The sequence below is a fragment of the Chiloscyllium punctatum genome, chromosome 6 (genome assembly GCF_047496795.1).
Source record: "Chiloscyllium punctatum isolate Juve2018m chromosome 6, sChiPun1.3, whole genome shotgun sequence".
NCBI classification, from domain to species: domain Eukaryota; kingdom Metazoa; phylum Chordata; class Chondrichthyes; order Orectolobiformes; family Hemiscylliidae; genus Chiloscyllium; species Chiloscyllium punctatum.
The window spans coordinates 10,811,190-10,826,636 of NC_092744.1; the positions used below are offsets into that span (position 1 = coordinate 10,811,190).

Sequence of the window (15,447 nt, forward strand, 5' to 3'; positions counted from 1 at the left end):
CTGTTATCTGAGCAATTAGGGAAAAACAATGAATCTTGGCCTGGCCAGCATACTCCTCATCCTGTGAATGAATAAAACAAATGATTTGAGGGGACTTGTCAAGCTGGAAGCTGAGAAGATGTTTCCTCTGTCACAAGGACTACAAGTAGGGGATACACTTGGAAAATTAGGCATCTCCCTTTTAAGGAGAAACCTTTTAAACAGCTCTCAGACACTTATTAGTGTATCAAATTATTTTCCTCTAGATAATAGTGGAAGTTAAGCCATTGAATATGCTCATGATTGGGTTAGGTGTTTCATCAATAAGGGAGGCTTATGGGTCGAGACAGTCAAATCAGGCATGATCTAATAGCCTCTTGCTTCTGGTTCTTGTTTATTGAAGAAAAAGAGCAGTTAAAGGCTTGATTGACAGTTCAATTGGCTGTGTACTCAGGCAAGACCTGATGCCAGTTTTGACATATTGAAGCAAAGTGTTATGATGAAACAGACAACAACTTAGGATATTTTACAACTTAGCAAGGTAAATAATTTTAAAGTCTGTTATAAGTTTGAAGACTATTTTTATGCTTAAGGGAAACACCTGTAGATTAGAGGGAGAGCTTTTCAGTTTTGGCTTGTCTTTTGAGACAGTTCTATGAAGTCTTTGGAAGGAAATGGTTATAATGAAATTGAACAGTACACTCAAGAAAGGGGGAATATAGTAAAATGAGATTACCTTAGAGTAAGGAGTTTGTGAGAGATCCTCATCAGAAGTGGTGGGATAAAATCTCAAAGAGTTTCCTTGAAGGCTAAGCACATTTAAGGTCAGGTGTATGAATCCTTCAAGGCAAAGCTATCATGTGTTTCCAGTCTTGGAATTAAAGTCACACCCTATCGTAAGTCTATTGAGGTGTTAGGGGAAAAAAAATTCTCTGGTATGGGTACAGTAAAATGTGTGTTTTTGGGTGCGTTATAATGTTTGGAACTGTAAAACAGGAACTTTGAGATTAATGGAATTTGCTTTAACTGCTTAAAACTCTTTGAATGTGTGTTACAAATAAATAATTTGATTTAATCTATTTTATTTTAATTAAAAATGCTTCAGTTTCATCATTAAAACCAAAGCTACCGCATTGTGTGTTAATGTTTCAGTGAAAGACCATTTTGTTAAAACCAAACCAAAACAAATTATGATTAAGTAACCAGGTTTAAGTCTGGGATCTGACATTTCCAGAAAGGACATTATCTGGGACCGGGAAGAGTGAAGAAGATCATTGACTCCATGTGAAATTGGATTCCGTTTCTGATGATGATCCATACTGTTGGCCTCCTCTGCTGTTTCCATTCGGGCTTGTCTGGTTCATTGGGAACATCTCCTCCTTTGGTTGGAGAAAACAGAACCTCCCACCTTGTTCGAGCAGCCTGGAGGAGGACATGCAGGGAATTATCACTGAGGCATGTGGCCAACATGGTTCTTACTCTGCATGGCCACAAGCAAGTTCCACAGGTTTAAAGATATTCTGAACAGAGGGGAGGTAGGTTGTTATATTCCAAGTGGGGTGTCGGTGTGTTGAACGGCAAACGAAAGGATGGAGAAGACAGCGTTCTAAAATTCAAGTGAGGGTTTGGCTCTGCTATGCTCTGGTTACGTTAAATTCTGGCCTGTGAAGGCATTTTAAGATTTCTGCACCCGCTACCAGTTTCTACCAGATCTTAACCTAATTTATAATGTCCTGTAGTTAAAATCTAGTTCAGTGTGAAATAACGCCGCAGAAGCTAGTATTCCGCACCCAGTCAATCTCTATTTACATGTGCATAGTACTTGAGAACGGTACAGTATCTTCAGAGCCAACTTTCAGAGTGAACAGAGCCTCTGACGATCCTATTTATAACTGTCAGTCACGGCTCCCTGATTGGACGAGGTTAACAGCCCCAATCAGGGAACTCATATTCTATGCGGTCCACCTGGCTGACAATCACTGCACTACAATTGCCCAATTGGGCTTCACAGCAGTTTGCCTAGATACTCGCTCTACAGTCTCCCATCGAGTGTTTAAGGATCCACAATATATTCCCTCCAATGTGATTTTTTAAATCTTAAGTTCATCCCATATAGCCTCCTTTGTTCCTTCCATCATATCAATTTCTGTTTGAGCTCTGATTGTTTCTTTAACTATTATTGTGATACCCTCCTTTCATATCTTTATATCTGACCCGTCTGAAAATCCTGTGACGTGGAATGCTGAGCTGCCACTCCTCTCTTTCTTTAAGTCATGTTTCAAAAAAGGGAATGCTACCATACTTCCAAGTGCATGCCTGTGCCCTCAGCTCATTTGTCTCATTCATTAGATTCCTTGAATAAATGTATAATACACAAGCCACTGCTCCTTTGTTGGCTATTTTCTACTCTTTGAATGTTTGATCTTCTATATTTTCTTGCTGATATTTTGCCTCCCATTTTTAGCTTTGCTTCTCTGACTTCTGAATCTATAAACAGGTTCACATTTCCATGCCATGTTAGTTTGAACCATCCTTACAGCCCCAACTAACTTCAGTACTACAGTGCTCTTTCTGGCCTTTTAGAGGTGTAAATGGACTGGCTTGTACAGGTCTCATCTCTCCCAGAATGGGTGCCAATAGTTTAGGAACTTACATTCCTTCTTTTACATCATCTGTTCAGCAGTGCAGTCATCAGCATTATCCCTGCCTTTGTGCGTTCATGAGCATGTGGCACTGCTACTTTTAGGCCACTTGGGAAATTGTATATTCAGTTACAGCATTGAGTATAGAAGTTGGGAAGTTATGTTACAGTTGTACAGGATGTTGGTGACGCTGCACCTGGAGTATCATGGGTCGAAAAGTGTGGTGCTGGAAAAGCACGGAAGATCAGGCAGCATCCAAGGAGCAGGAGAATCGACATTTCGGGCATAAGCCCTTCATCAGGAAAGTGGACAGGGAGGGGAGACGGGAGCTGAAAGATAAATAGTAAAGGGGTGAGGCTGGGGGGAAGGTTGCTTGGAAGGTGATATGTAGATGCAGGTGGGAGGTGATGGTGACAGGTCAGAGTAGAGGGTAGAGAGGATAGGTGGGAAGGAAGAGTGACACGTAGGACAGTTAAAGAGGGCGATGCTGAGTTGGAGGGCTAAAGAAGGGGGAGGTGAGATGAGGAAGCTGGTGAAATCGGCATAGATCCCGTGTAGTTGGAAGGTCCCGAGATGGAAGAAAAGGCATTCTTCCTCCAGGTGACGGGTAGCTAGGACTTGCATGTTCTTGGCGGAATGGGAGGGGGAGTTGAAGTGGTCGGCCATGAGGTAGTGCGTGTGTCCTAGAGATGTTCTCTGAAACATTCCGCGATTTGGTGTCCTGTCTGCCCAATGTAGAGGAGACCACATTGAGAAAACAGACGCAGTAAATGAGGTGTTAGGATGTGGAGGAAGTATTGTGTTCAGTTTTGTCACCGTGCTACAGGAAGGATGTTATTAAACTGGAAAAAGTGCAGAAGAAATGTACAAGGCTGTTACCAGGACACAAGGGTCTGAGTTATAGGGAGAGGTTGGACAAGTTAAGACTTTGTATTTACAGCATAGGAGAGTGAGGAAGGGTCTTATTGAAGTGTATAAGATCATGAGTGGCGTGGATAATGTGAACGCACTTAGTGTTTTTCTTAGGGTTGAGGAATTGAGGACTGGGGTGTATCAGTTTAAGGTGAGAGGGGAAAGAATAAATGGGACCTGAGGGACAACTTTTTTACACAGAGGATGGTATGCATATGGAATGAGCTGCCAGTGGAAGTGGTTGAGCCATGTACATTAACAACATTTAAAAGACATTTTGACAAATACATGGATAGGAAAGGATTAGAAGAATATGGGCCAAGTGCAGGGAAATGGGGTTTGGTTGGCATCGGCCGGTTTGGTCCAAAGGGCCTGTCTCTGTGCTGTTGGACTTTATGACTGTATGATTCTATATCTTTCCTGTTTCTGTCTATGTCATTGCTGATGAAAGGGGCCATGATCTTTTGTTGTTCGCATACCCTCTCAGAATGGTTTGTTCATTCTCAGTTGGCATCAGGGAAACAACATCCCATCTATATTACCATCTATATTTCCATCTGTGCATACATGCCTATTTGTCCCATGTATTCCCTTTCAGCTGAGCCATCCATTAACTTGTGCACTTGGCTTTCAATAGAAATCACTTCTTTAATCGATGTTGGTTAGACAATGAGCTACACTTAGAGGGATTCCTGCAACATTTGATTGGTATCTCTTGCCTGTCTGACGGTCAACTATTCCCTCATCTTGGCACACATTTAAGATGAAAGGGTTAACCCCTCCTTAGTCTTACAGATACACTGCTCAAACTCAGAAGACTGAGTTCCAGTTTCTCCAGTAATGATGTTTCTTATTCACAAAGTCATCCATGACATGAGAAACACCTTGAAGTTCCACATGGTACAGGATGTGCTTTCAACAGGACTGAGATGCCATGCTATTCCTCTCTCTATATATATAAAAAAGAAATTTCTTAGTTAAACACAATGCAAAAATCACCATTTTGTTGTCCATTTTTGTTGTCATATGAGTGACTTCCATATGAATCTGCTCTTTGTCGTGAGCCTTCTCCCGCATTCTGTTTATGCTTAAGTTATTGATTATCATGCTTCAATTAATTTCTTCAATAACTTACATTATAGGTAGGCTGGACTTTGTAGGAGAAAGTGAGGACTGCAGATGCTGGAGATCAGAGTCAAGAGTGTGGTGCTGGAAAAGCACAGCAGGTCTGGCAGCATCTGAAGAGCAGTAGCATCAACGTTATGTGTAAAAGTCTTCGATTATCTGTAAGGTGGACCAACAGAAGTATTGGATGGAAAAAGATCAGCACCTCTGTCCTGCTCTACCAAATTAAGAACATTTGCATTCATTCAGTTTGCAAATCTGCTTCAAAACATGTGAGTAACCAATGTCCATTCTGTGCATCCAAATATACTGTTTATTTTTATACAATTTAACCAAGTTACAGTTGTTAGCTTACCATTCAGCTCACATAGACTAGACAGTGGTGGCAATTCTTTACTCACGAGTATGATTGTCCACCTAGGTCTAGGGTTCTGTAGGTTTTCAGTTGGCTGATGAGCCTGATCCTGGAGCCACATCTCCATCCACACACATGGCAGGTGCTTCCAGATATTGGGATTGGTCCTTGGCTTTGGGATTGCTGGCATTCCTGTCTCCAGTTCCTTTTCCATACTTCCTTTTGCTGACAGGTGTTCTCGAAGAATCATGTCCTTTCATACAGGAAGTCCTTCAAGTTGGTTTCTTCTGAATGAGGGTCTCCCAGGTGTTGACGACTACATTGCATTTCTTGAGGAAAACCTCCAGAGAGTCTTTGAAGTGCTTCCTTTGTCCTCCTCTCATTTGCGTTGTCACTGTCACTGTCACTGCCATTGTCACTGTAAAGCAGTTTCTATTAACAAACTTGAAGTTGAATTCAAAAAGTTAAACTAAAATCTAAAAAATTAAACTAAGTTTCACTTTTGTTCATCTATGTATTGTTTACCTACTACTGTCCAGAGAGTCCTACTTGCACCAGATTCTAACTTTTGCAGTGCATTCTACATTGCAACCACTCTACACTGACCATTCATTTCTTGCATTCATACTAACTTTTCAATTAAAATTATTAGGAGAGGAATTTCACATTCTTTTTTAAAGGGTCGGCTGTCGGGTAATGAACTCACAATACTGTTGACTCTTTTTGTCTAGTAGTTTATGATTCTATCTGAAATTTTAAAAAAATTAAAATGATTTATTTTGTGATTTTTCTCCTTCCTCTTTTAAGCTGTCTGCCACAATTCTTCTTTGCCACGAGTTTACACTGCTGACCTATCCCTGACTGTCTGCTGGTGTTGTCCTGAAAGCTTTCATTTAGAACTGCATGTCCAATTTTTCCACCCTTTGACGAAGAACCTGTTCTGTGTTTATGGTTCAAATCTGATATCAAGAATAAGAATGAAAAATTTTTGTGTTAGAAATACTGGGTGAGAATCAATGTTCTTTTTATGACAGTTCAGAAACAACATCAAAAGCTGATCTTGCATTTTGCCCAAATGCGTGACATTATTCTTTGGAATACCTGTATCCTAGCGGTATTGTCAGTACTTTGATGTGCTTAAAGTTGTCATTTATTTTACTGATAATCAACTCCAGATTCCAAGCAGACACATTGCTACTGACATCATTATAATATGAGAAGCAGCTTCCACAAAGCCACCCCCTGGAGTTTATTATAAGATATCTGAATAAGTTACAAATAAAACAGGTGGTTGAAAACTTAGTGAATGTATTAAGGAATGACATGTTTATGAAAGAACCACCTGAAAGCAATAATAATGTAAGTTAGATACTGGATGACATAAGGGACAGATCTTATGCCAAACCATAACTTGTATCGGATTTTTTTCATTGAATATTTTTAAGGCTGAATTAGATAGATTCTTGATTGACAAATGAGTTAAAGGCTGGCACAGGTGGATAGGAAAATAGAATAGAAGGCACATTTAGATCAGCTGAGATCAAGTGGCTGAATATGTTCAATTTACTAAATAGCATCATTCCCCTAACTCACATGTTAATTTGTGATTCCAGGTGTCCGACAAACAGCATAATAAATCAGAAGCAATCAGGTTTAGTTTTAGTTGTTCTTATCTTCCCTAAGTTTCCTTGATGCCACATTACCTAGAGGTCAAGTATAGTCACCGTCACATCTCCCCTTGAATGTACCACTTTGTCAACATTTGGACAAAGGTTGTAATGAGATCTGGAGCTGAATGATCCTGGCAAAATACAAACAGGCATTAGTGAGCACGTAGTCGTTTAGTAAGTGGCACAAAATCGCACTGTATTTTTTAACGATTTAAATATACTTTCCTGTATTCATACCTAGAATGAGTTTGTCAGAATTTTGGTGGGAGAGAATAGGGTAAGAACTGCATTTAAACTTCTGACATAATACCCAATAGATGAAGAGCTTGTTCATTTTCAGCTTAGTTGCTGAGTGGATCAATTTCACGTTGGAGGGAATAGCATTGTAACTGCATGGATCACTTGCGTTGATCCAATTAATAGAAGACAAAATAGAACTGTGGATAATTGCTGACTTTAAAGTAGTAGAAAACTGAACAATACAGATTTTAACATTAATTGCACACAGGAAATGAAAATATGAATTTCTTGAAAAATCGAAACAACTGCAGATGTTTTAGATCAGAAACACAAATAGAGATTGTAAGAAAAGCTCAACAGGACTGACAGCATCTGTGAAGAGAAGTTAGAGTTAACATGTCGGGTTGAGTGATCCTTCCTCAGAATTCTTTAAGTTTGGAATAACATTGAAACTGTTGTCTAATACACGGTCGAGCAACCTGTCAGGAGAAAGACAGTGATATGAGGGAAGATAACTCAACTTGTTCTTTAGATTTAATTGGTCAGCTTTATGCTTTTTAGATTAGATTACTTACAGTGTGGAAACAGGCCCTTCGGCCCAACAAGTCCACACTGCCCCACCGAAGCGCAACCAACCCATACCCCTACATCTACCCCTTACCTAACACTACAGGCAATTTAGCATGGCCAATTCACCTGACCTGACTGTGGGGGGAACCCGGAGCACCCGGAGGAAACCCACGCAGACACGGGGAGAATGTGCAAACTCCACACAGAGAGTCACCTGAGGCGGGAATTGAACCTGGGTCTCTGGCGCTGTGAGGCAGCAGTGCTAACCACTGTGCCACCGTGCCGCCCACATCCGCTTCTAGCATCTTCTGGCCAAACATTCAAGCCATTATTGTTTACAATTTTAAGCAATCTTCAATAATGTGTCTTATAGTAGCTCTTGTGGCAGGAGTAGCATCCTTGCCCCTGGGCCAGAAGCTCTGGATTAAAGTCTACTACAGAACATGGATAGTCAAGGAAGTTGCATTCATAATGTGGCAAAACATTTTCAGTATCAGTCTTTAAAACCTTCCAGGTGGTAAGAATGACAGATGAGCATATGAATTAGAAACATGCGAAATCCATTTGGTTCATTGAGCCAGCTCTGCCACTTGACAAGGCAGAGTCATAGTCATAGAGTCATACAGGACAGAAACAGACCCTTCAGTCCAACTCGTCCGTACTGACTAGACAACCCAATTTGACTTAGTCCCATTTGCCAGCATTTCACCCATTTCTCTAAACTCTTCTTATTCATGTACCCATCCAGATACCTTCAAATGCTGTAATTGTACTTGCTTCCACCACTTCCTCTGGCAGCTTGCTTCATTCACACACCCCCCTCTGCATGAAAAAGTTGTCTGTCAGATCCTTTTTAAATTTGAGGTGATCTGAATGTGTCCTCAATTTTATTTTCTTATCCACCTCTGATAGCCTTTAACTCACTTAGTTAACTTAGCCTTAAGAAATGTTCTCTGACAGTGGCTTCATTACTGTCTGAGGAACAGAATTCCACAGACTAATGACCCTCTGAGGGATAAATCACTCCTCCTCATACTTGTTTTAAGTGCGAGACTCCCTTATTTTTAAGTAATATCCCTCAATGTTAATGTCTCAAATGAGGGAACCAATCTCTTAGTATCCTGTGAATTCTTCAAAGCTTCATAGGAAGATAAAAACCAATTGTTTTAGTACCTCCCATAGAATATGTTCCCTAACTATTAACTCCACTCTACGTCTTGACACTGTCTGATGCTAAGCTACACCATTTGGAATTGTGCTATTGTGTTTGACTCAGATAGGAACTGTCAGTTGTATATCTGTGGTATCATAGGGACTGCTTACTTTGATCATCTTTACACTGTTCTGTTTCAATTTGTGTGCTGTTAAAACCTTCATCCATGTTGTATTACCTCTGGGTTAGGTTATAACACTGCTTTCCTGACAAATTTTATTTTCTACCTGGTGTTAAACTGAGCTCATCCAAAACTCCGAAACTTGTATCCGAGCTCACAAAACTGCCTTTATCCTTATGATTTCTGACCTACATTTTAACCCAATCGGGCCTCTTCAGTTCTAAAACTCTTAACCTTGGTTTCTGATTCCTCTAGCTCCATTAGTTAATCTCTGTCTGGCTATTTCCACCTTAAAATTCTCTGCAAGTTCTGTTCTACTCCAATCTGGTTGTTTATGCATCCCAGATTTTAATTGCTCTACCCTTGGTAGCTGTGCTTTTAGCTGCCTATACCTTACACACTAGAATTCTCTTCTTAAACTTCTGCACCTCTTTATTTCTATCTTCCTTTCAGATGCTCCTTCTTCCTATCATTGAATTAAGCTTTCACTTTCTCCTTAAGTGAGTCATAGAGTCATAGAGATGTACAGCATGGAAACAGACACTTCGGCCCAACTCGTCCATGCCGACCAGATATCCCAACCCAATCTAGTCCCACCTGCCAGTACCCGGCCCATATCCCTCCAAACCCTTCCTGTTCATAAACCCATCCAGATGCCTTTTAAATGTTGCAATTGTACTAACCTCCACCACTTTCTCTAGCAGCTCATTCCATACACGTACCACCCTCTGCATGAAAAAGTTGCCCCTTAGGTCTCTTTTATATCTTTTCCCTCTCAACCTAAACCTATGCCCTCTAGTTCTGGACTCCCCGATCTCAGGAAAAAGACTTTGCCTATTTATCCTACCCATGCCCCTCATACTTTTGTAAACCTCTATAAGGTCACCCCTCTGCCTCCGACGCTCCAGGGAAAACAGTCCCAGCCTGTTCAGCCTCTTCCTATAACCCAAATCCTCCAACCCTGGCAACATCCTTGTAAATCTTTTCTGAACCCTTTCAAGTTTCACAGCATATTTCCGATAGGAAGGAGACCAGAATTGCATGCAATATTCCAACAGTGACCTCCCAACTCCTGTACTCAATACCCTGACCAATAAAGGAAAGCATTCAAACGCCTTCTTCACTATCCTATCTACCTGTTGACTACACTTTCAAGGAGCAATGAACCTGCACTCCAAGGTCTCTTTGTTCAGCAACACTCTCTAGGACCTTACCATTAAGTCTATAAGTCCTGCTAAGATTTGCTTTCTAAAAATGCAACACCTCACTATATCTAAGTAAACTCCAAGTGCCAATTCTCAGCCCATTGGCCCATCTGATCAAGATCCCCATTGTAACCTGAGATAACCTTCTTTGCTGTCCACTATTTGATGTCATCAGCAAACTTACAAACTATACCTCTTATGCTCACATCCAAAAGTGATTTGGTATCTCAATTGTATTCAATGATGCTCTAATCAAATGTCTTGGGATGTTTTTCTATGAAAGATGTTGTTACTAATAAAAAAAAAAATTCAGCACTGTTTTGTCTCACCAAAGCACAGAAATATTGTCCATGAGATTGCAAGCTCCCACATTCACGTCTTGCTGTATGGGTTCTGAACATATAAAAAATGACAGGGAATCAGTAACTGGTTTATTCACTTTATCCTATCCTGACAGAGATAATGCACAACTAATGCACAATATCATCTTTCCCTTGCTCCTGACAGTCATATAATCTCCAGGATGAATCTAGAAAAGAGAGAACACTCGCTGAAATGCACTTTCAAATCTCTAAAGAAACAAATTCCAGGATATCCCCACGTCCAACCACCTGCATTCTATAACAAGATATCTTTGACTCATCCAGCTCCTAGTTCAAATGGCAACTGTGAACATATTGAGCAGTTGTCAGCTCTGAAGAAATAATTACTTCCTGACATGTTTTTGTGACCTGTTTTGAGGCCTGATTGTCTTCCACTGCCTATCTAGTAAATGACTTGCCTACTTGGAAGAACAAAATACCTTCATTATCAACAAGATCTCAATTAAAGTCTTTGCTTATTCACATTGAAAAGTCCCAGTTTTCTAGGTTGGTCCTAATATTTGAAGGACGTTAAACGACATATCAAATTTCCAGATCATCAATACTCTGCTCCAGGTCAGGGGCCCAAAAATGGACTTGGTATTCTTAATTATCCTGAGGAAGATATTGTATAAGGTGATTGGACTTGTTTTACATTTAATTGACTTAGCAAAACTCTTGTGACACTATTCACTGCCCTTCAATGATACAGAGCAACTATTGCACAACTTTGTAATGTTGGATAGTTGTTTACAATCTCTCCTTCCAAAGTGCAGTTTTGCACAAGTTTTTGTTTCTGGACAGTGGCCTTTTGCCCCAGTGTATTTAGATCTACAAACAGAGTAAAGTCTTTACTTTCACATATATCTTTGTCATCCATGAAACTGTGGTCAATTCTCCTCATGCTTTCACCCATATCATTAATAGGATAACAGACTGGTCCCTTCTGGACTCCAGTTGTAAATACCCCTGCTAATATTAATAACTGTCCTTGTCCATTCAACTAATTCACTATTCACTTAAGCTCTGTCTATTATAAGTCATAATCTATGTAGCAGTCTTCTGTGCAGAATTTTACCAAAAATATGTTGAAAATCCAGATACACTGTATATATTCTAATTTTCACTGATTTTATACCTTGGTTGAAAATGTCAGTTAATGGCAGAGGGCTTTCTACAAAAGCAATGTTGCAACTCTCTAATTGCCGTTGCTTTTCTAAGATGATTATACAAACATCTCTAATACAAATTTGCTGTTTGCTTATAATTGAAGTTAAACGAATGGATTTGTAGTTTCCTGGTTCTGATTTACTGCTCTTTTGAATATAGGTACCACATGGGCCTCTCTCCTTCTCATGGGAACATCTCAGTGAGCTGTTAAATACATGAGTCAGTGATTCATACTTTGCAGCCCTATTTCTTTCCCCTCCCCCCTTAACCCCCTTAAGTTGGATGTCATTCTGAACTCTGTTGGGGTCCATTTCTACATCAATGGCTATATGTTTAGTTTGCCATCAACTTTACATGATAGAAGGGTAACTCAATGTTGACTTTAATCCTGAAAAATGACACAAAATAACTATTTGAAACCTTTATGCTATAACCATGGAAATCTGTCCTGTGGACCTCTTCATTGGTCCTTTGCAGTCTTAATGGCTCCCTGATTCCTAAAGTGGATGAAAAGGACCTCACTAATTCTACTATAAGTGTGCACTAAGTTCCTTTACTTTGCCTATTTTATCAAACTGATAGATTTCATAGCTATCGGATAAACCAGTACTGATCTCCGTCATCTTGAGATTTATTTACTGTCTTCCTTGGAGGATAATTTGGTTTGGACATCAAAAGTTAATCATTTTCATTTTGTTTTGCCCTGAACCATTCTTTTGCTGTTTACACATTACTTTTTTCAATTTGTTTGTAGGTTTACCTGATGGACTGGAACGCACTACTCCTGTTCTTCCTCTTGGCCCACAAGTAGCCAGAAAGGAACTGAAGAATGGACATAGAAAAGCTAGAAGGGGGCATGAAAAAGCTTTAGTGGGTAGGATTAAGGAAATCCCTAAGGCACTCTACACTTATGTGAGGAACAAGAGGATGGCCAGAGGATAGGGCCGATCAGGGATGATGGAAGGAACTTGTGCCTGGAGTCAGAGGAGGTAGGGGAGGTCCTTAATGAATACATTGCTTCAGTTTTCACTACTGAGAGGAACCTTGTCATTTGTGAGGACAGCGTGAAACAGGCTGATATGCTTAAACAGGTTGATGTTAAGAAGGTGGATGTGCTGAAAATTTTGAAAAACACGAAGATAGAAATGTCCCCTGGGCCAGACGGGATATACCCAAGATTCAGATTACTACATGAAGCAAGGGAAGAGATCGCTGCATCTTTGGTGATGATCTTTATTCACTGTTCTCTGGAGTAGTGCCTGATGATTGGAGGGTGGCAAATGTTAATTCCATTGTTCATGAAAGGGAATAGGGATAATCCTGGGAATTGCAGAACTGTCAGTCTTATGTCTGTGGTGGGCAAATTATTGGAGAGGATTCTGAGAGACAGGACTATCTATGATTACTTGGAAAACCACAGTTTGATTAGAGATAGTCAGCATGGTTTTGTGAGGGGCAGGTCATGCATTACAAGCTGTATTGAACTCTCTGAGAATGTGACAAAGCACACCTATGAAGGCAGGGCAGTGGATGTGGTTTAGCAAGACATTTGATAAGATAAGATTGCCCATGGTAAGCTCACTCAGAAAGTAAGGAAGCACGGGATATATGGAAATCTGGCTGTCTGGATACAGAATCGGCTAGCTCATAGAAGACATAGGGTGGTAGTAGATGGAAAGTAGTCAGCCTGGAGCTCAGTGACCAGTGGTGTTCTGCAGGGATCTCTTCTGGGACCTCTGCTCTTTGTGATTTTTATAAATGACTTGAATGAGGAAGTGGAAGGGTGAGTTAGTAAGTTTGCCAATGTCACAAAGGTTGGCAGATTGTGGATAGTGTGGAAATTGACAGGATGCAGAACTGGGCTGAGAAATGGCAGATGGAGTTCAACTTGGAAAAATATGAAGTGATTAATTTTGGAAAGTCAAATTTGAATACAAATTACAGGGTTATAGGCAGGATTCTTGGCAATGTGGAGGAACAGAGGGATCTTGGGGTCCATATCCATAGATCCCTCAAGGTTGCCAGCCAAGTTGATAGGGTTGTTAAGAAGGCGTATGGTGTGTTAGCTTTCATTATCAGGGGGATTGAGTATAAGAGCCACGAGGTTATGCTGCAGCTCTGTAGAGCCCTGGTTAGACCACACTTGGAATATTGTGTTTGGTTCTGGTCACTTCATAATAAGAAGGATGTGGAAACTTGAGAGAAGGTGCGGAGGAGATTTACCAGGATGCTGCCTGGACTAGAGGGCGTGTCTTATGAAGAAAGGTTGAGGGAGCTGGGGCTTTTCTCATTGGAGTAAGGAAGGATGACAGTTGACTTGATAGAGGTGTACAAGATGATGAGAGACATAGATAGAATGGATAGCCAGAGACTTTTTCCCAGAGTGGAAATGATTATAACAAGGGAGCATAATTTTAAGGTGATTGGAAGAAGGTTTAGGGGAGATGTCAGAGGTAGATTCTTTATACAGAGAGTGGTGGGTGCATGGAATGCACTGCCAGCGGTGGTAGTAGAGTCAGATACATTAGGGACATTTAAGTGGCTCTTGGGTAGCACATGAATGATAGTAAAATGAAGGGTATGTAGGTTAATTTGATCTTAGAGTAGGATAAAAGGTCGGCACAATATTGAGGGCCAAAGGGCCTGTACAGTGCTGTACTGTTTTATGTTCTATGTTCTAAGTAGTGCTGGAAAGAGTTACTTGTTCCATGTGGCAGCCCATTACACCAACTGCTGTAGCAAGGCCAAACGCAGACAATATCCCAGATTGAGTCACATTTTTGGGAGTGGGGAATCATGCATCTTCCATTCTGCCTCCATTAAAACTAGCAGTGGGGGAGTTGGTTCAGTTTGAATTTGTGATTTTGTACATTTTAACTTCTTATCTAACTCAAACCCACATTCTTGAAAGTTGAAATGACTCCTATATTTTCCACATCTGTTTTCTTGTAGCCCTTCTCTTCCCAACACATTGAATATACTTTCCCAGCTAAGAGGAAGCAATGTGTTTTCAATAGATACTTGTCCAAGATTGCAAAATTATTGTGTAGGAATCACAGATGCAAAAGCATATTCTACTGCTGTTACGAATGTAAGATGACTTAAGGTGGTCATGTTTTGAAATGTTTCCTTTAATTTAAAGAGTCATATAATGTCTTGAGTAGAAGGTGATGAGATCATATCAACTCTTTCTGGAGATAGGCCTAAGGGATCTGATTGTCATTGGTGAAAGAGGTTGAAACCTTTGAAAAGTCAAGTGCCAGTTTTCATATCTTGACAAAAAAGGGGCAGCTGACCTTTCTGGACTCAGAGACTCAGAGACAAAGGCAGAAATAGCTGTTTCTGTGCAAGGATGATTTTCTTTTTCTTTAGCCAACAAGAAGATACCAATGAATACAGGCCCTCTGCGGAATAGACAGGACTTGTGTAGATTTAAGAATGAAGGAAAGGAATCACTGGTGGTTGTGTTGCTTTTGGAAGCTGGTTAAGGGATACGCAGAGAATGGAATGAGTGTAAAAGGGCAATGGGGGAATTTGTCCTTGGATGACAAGATGAAGCAAATGTTGAAATGCCAGGAGGAGTTTAGGACTTCATCTAAAATGATTTGTCTGCCATGAACATGATATGATATACAAAATAATCAAAGAACTGCGGATGCTGCAAATCAGAAACAAAATCAGAAATCACTGGAAAAGCTCAAAATCTGCATTTGGTCAGCTGACAGCATAACCATTTTGCTAAATATCGCTCTTTTCCTGGTTGTAATGTCACCAAATTTTCTTCATTTCCCTTCCTGATTTAAGTTATCTCTGGAATGTCTTTGCTGTCCTTTATAATGAAGACAGAAGCAAAAAATGATTTAATTCATTACACCATTTTCTT

General features: G+C 40.3%; 1 long non-coding RNA gene across 1 annotated transcript in view; it reads left to right on the plus strand.

Annotated features, from left to right (window-relative positions):
• LOC140478712 (uncharacterized) overlaps positions 1-15,237 on the plus strand; it is a 34,019-nt gene extending 18,782 nt beyond the window's left edge. Inside the window, exons 4-5 of the long non-coding RNA XR_011960858.1 lie at positions 4,676-4,930; positions 12,319-15,237. This is a non-coding gene — a long non-coding RNA (uncharacterized lncRNA). The remainder of the gene's footprint in view (positions 1-4,675; positions 4,931-12,318) is intronic.
• Positions 15,238-15,447: the final 210 nt, after the last annotated feature.